Source organism: Bombus vosnesenskii, unplaced genomic scaffold, assembly GCF_011952255.1.
Source record: "Bombus vosnesenskii isolate JDL3184/JDL3185 unplaced genomic scaffold, Bvos_JDL3184-5_v1.1 scf7180000013288, whole genome shotgun sequence".
Taxonomy (NCBI): domain Eukaryota; kingdom Metazoa; phylum Arthropoda; class Insecta; order Hymenoptera; family Apidae; genus Bombus; species Bombus vosnesenskii.
Window position 1 is genome coordinate 776,992 of NW_022882941.1, and position 4,431 is coordinate 781,422.

Here is a 4,431-nt window from a genome sequence, read left to right on the forward strand (position 1 = left end):
TATGATAGTCATAATTCAATCCTTTTTCCAATATGCAAGCGCAAGTATGTATAGCCATCTTCAGAGTTCAGTAAACACAATTGTACGCAAAACATCAATTTCTACGAATTTCATACATTTCATACATACATATATACTGTATTATATATGTCGGAGATAAGAGGACACCGGTGCCTTCCCTCTGAAACCTCGGGAAAATCCATAAAAACATTGTAATTAAAACCTACAGTTGTAATTAAACGGTTTGCCGTCATTCTACCCAATTGTATTTGTTTGAGACTTGTAACAATGAGCTTGGGCTCAAGGCGACAATTAGTCGCCGAACGTAGCCGCGGTCAACGGGACGAACTCTCCACCTAACAAAGGCATTGAGTAACCCTATAGCTCTCCTTAAAAGAAAGATTTGTAGCGACACGTGACAGTAAACATTCCAACGGTTTCTGTCCCGTAGCTCGCCACACGCAGATCCTATTCTCCGGGCAGGATGTTTACCAGATGCCGACGCGTCTCCGCAGTACGTGATCGACTAGCCCGAGGACCGTTCAACAGATACACAGTCTTTGTCCCAGTTACAGGAAGACAGGAGAGACCTATTTTTCCACGAACGATGTCTCCCACTAGCAACCTTCCCTCAAGGGCGGCTAGCATCCTTTTCTAACTACCGATATGGAGATTGGCCAATTAGCAGCAACGTCAATTTCCCTTACTTTCCGAACGTAGGATATTCCCGACGAATCCGATGACCTCGTGTCCTTAGACACACCCCGTCATAGTTTTCCTCTGGGGTATCACCGGGACGGAGAGTCATTCTCTCTTGCGGTCTCATCGACAAAAGGATTAACGCCTTACGGTCAGCGAATATTTTTTTTTTATTTATTTGTTGAAATTACAATCAATTCTCGCGTTGAGAATTTTCAGTAATTTTTCTGGCGTGGCACAGTGACATGGCTGTTTATTTACAATAAGTTAATACTTATTATAGATAGGTATAATTTATAAGTATTATAAGTAAGTGCATATGCTTAATTTGGATAATTAAATGAATCTAACGTTTAGGTCTAGCGGGTAGTGCCTCTTCAGCCTGCGAATCTGGTCCGTCGTATCGAGTAGTCCAGTGATTAGGGGGTTTCGGTGTTTGTTGATTCTTTTGCTGTATCTGTTGCTATATTTTGCTATTTCCTCTTTGACGGTGGGTATCTTGAGGTCGCGGTGTATTGTTTCATTGGTTACATACCCAGGTGCGTCAATTAGGGATCTTAGCGTTTTCGATTGAAAGCGTTGGAGTTACTTGCTGTTCCCCATAGTTGGATTCCGTAGGTCCAGACAGGTTTTATTACGGTCTTGTAGAGGGTAATTTTATTCTGTATATTTAGTTTGGAGCGTCGGCCCGTGAGCCGATAGAGTTTTTTTTAGTTTGTCCTTTAGTTGCTTCCTTTTATCTGAGATGTGTGTCTTCCACGTTAGTCTCCTGTCCAGGGTCATGCCCAGGTATCGGACTGTGTCCCTGCTAGGAACTGTTGCATTGTTGATGGTGACCTGGGGGCAGGTTTGTTTTCGGAGCGTGAAGGTTACATGTGAGGATTTCTTTTCGTAGACTTTCAAGCCCCATTTGTGAAACCACTTTTCCATGGAGTCGAGACTTCACTGGAGAGTGGATGAGGCTATTAGCGGGTCTGCGTGGGTAGCTAATAGCGCTGTGTCGTCTGCAAATGTCGCTATTGTTATATCATTTGATATAGGTAGGTCGGCAGTGTAGATGGAGTACAGTAGGGGTCCGAGGACACTACCTTGGGGTATGCCGGCTTCTATTGGGAATGTTGCGGAAGTGGCGTCTAGGTATTTAACCATGAATTGTCTATTGGTTAGGTAAGATTTTAGGATGGAGTAGTAGGGGTGGGGTAGGATCTTTTTAAGTTTGTATAGTAGCCCTTCATGCCATACTTTATCGAATGCCTGTTGGATGTCTAGGAAGACCGCTGAGCAATATTTTTTCTTTTCGAGTGTTTGGCTGATCGTATGAGTTAGGCGGTGGATTTGCTCTACTGTAGAATGATGTTTTCGGAAGCCGAATTGGTGATCTGGGAGTGTTTTCAAGTTCTCTAGGATTGGAAGGAGTCGGTTCGTGAGCATTTTCTCGAATAGTTTGGACAGGGTAGGTAAAAGACTGATTGGGCGATAGGAGCAGGTTTCGTATATCGGTTTACCGGGTTTAGGGATGAGGGTAATCAATGAGATTTTCCAGGCCTTAGGATAGTGTTCCAGGCGAAGAATAGCATTAAAAATCGATGTGATGAGTGCTATCCCTTTTGTGGGAAGTTCCTTGATTGCTCTAATGCCTATTAGGTCGTGTCCTGCTGCTTTCTTGGGGTTTAGGCGACTGATTGTTTCTATAGTCTCTGCAGAGGAGAAGGGTTCGATATGAGGGGACATTTGGAAGGGGGTGTGCAGGTATTCAGTAACGTCCGCGGCGGCTTGGGGGGAATGGGGTTTGAATACTTTTGACAAGTGTTTGGCAAACAGGTCGGCTTTTTCTATAGGGCTTCGCGCCCATCCACCTTGCGGACGGCGGATAGGTGGGATTATTTGTGGGGGGCGTGTGAGTTTCCTGGAGGCCTTCCATAGTGAGTAGTTGGCGTCGGCTAGGGGGGATAAGCTGGCGAGGTATTTATGGAAACAGTCGTTTTTATAGTTTCTTAAGGTTCTGGATAGCTTTCTAGTTGCGTTGTTAAGTTTGCGTTTGTCCTCCGGTGATCTATGAGTCTGCCATACTCTTCTTAGTCTACGTTTTTCCGCTATTTTTTTTAGTATGTGTTGGGGATATTCTTGTTTGCTGCTAGATGGCTTTGTCGGTGTGGAGAGGCGGATTGCGTTTATTATGCTCGTGTTTAAGTATTCCGTGGCTGCTTCGATATCTTCCTTTGTTTTTAGTGGGGTGAAGGCTGAGGTTGAGTGTGTGAAGACTTCTCTGAAGAGCTGCCAGTTGGTGTGTTGTGAATGGAGCCATTAGGTGTATTCTCGATGATTGTTGAACTGACTGTTGCTATCACGGGAGAATGATCAGAGGAGAGATCAGCCGAGGAGTTGATCTGGACGTGTCTTGATGGGATATTTTTAGTTATGAAGAAGTCGAGAAGGTCGGGTATTTTGTTGGTGTCAGTGGGCCAGTATGTGGGTTCGTATGTGGTGAGGTAGTTGAGGTTGTTGTTTGTTATGCTGTTTAAGAGGTTTTTGCCTCTTGCTGTAACCAGTCTGCTGCCCCATTGGATGTGCTTGGCGTTATAGTCTCCTCCAACTATGAATCTGTTGCCCAGGGTGTCCAGGAAGTTATCAAATTCTTCTTTGGCGATGGAGTGTCTGGGAGGGCAGTATACTGCTGAGGTGGTGATTGAGCCATGACAGTCTTCTATTGCTACGTTTGTTGCTTGGAAGTAGTCTTTCTGGAACGATGGAAGCTCGTAGTGCTTAATACTTGCTTTGATTATTATTCCGGTGCCACCGTCGGCCTTTCCGCTGGGGTGTTGGGTATGGTAGAATTTGTAACCATTTATTTTCAGGTAGCTCTTGTCGGTAAAGTGGGTTTCCGATACGAGCATTACGTCGATTTGCTGGTGTTTTAAGAAGAGTTCTAGTTCAAGTTTGTGTTGCGCTAGACCGTTGGCGTTCCAGAGTGCTATGCGCCTTGGTTTTATTTTGAGTCGGGGCGTGCTAATTTTTCCACGATGAGTGTTAGTAGCGATAGCAAGTGATTTATTTGCTCCGATTGTTTCTGTATTAGCTTTTCAAGTCTTGAGGAGTTGTCTGCGTTAGGTGGGTTGGGGACACTGTTTTGGGGAAGGTTCCTTTGGCTGTTCGGGTTATTTTGGATGCCTTGTACTGCTTGGGCATAGGAGGTTGAGGTGGAGATGAATTTGGTAGGACTGTGTGTTTGGTTGGTTGAGGGGGTTGGGGTAGTAGTGAATTTCGGCGGGCTGGGTGTTTGGTTGGATACCTCTTTTGCTCTGAGCTTAGGGTACCTGTTCGTGTATAGTGTTTTATATGCTGGGCAGCCTTTGTAGTTGGCAGGGTGGTCCCCTTGGCAGTGGATGCATTTCGCTGGGGTTTCCGGTGATTTGGCGCACTGGTCAGTGGAGTGAGAGCCTGCGCATTTAACGCAGCGGAAAGTATGGTTGCAGTATTTCTGCGTATGGCCGTACCTTTGGCACCTTTTGCACTGCACTATTTCTTTTTTCACGAGCGGTGGTTCGATCTTTACTATCGCGTTCATTAGGCGACTGATGTTGTAGATTTCCTTATTGTTCGGCTTTTGTTTAATGTCTAGGAAGAATAAGGATAACGGGTCTTTCGAGACTCTATGCCGTATATTACTTACGTTGATGACTTCGTGGCCGAGTTTTGAGAGTTCGTATTTTAGTTCGTCTATGTCTGCTGAGT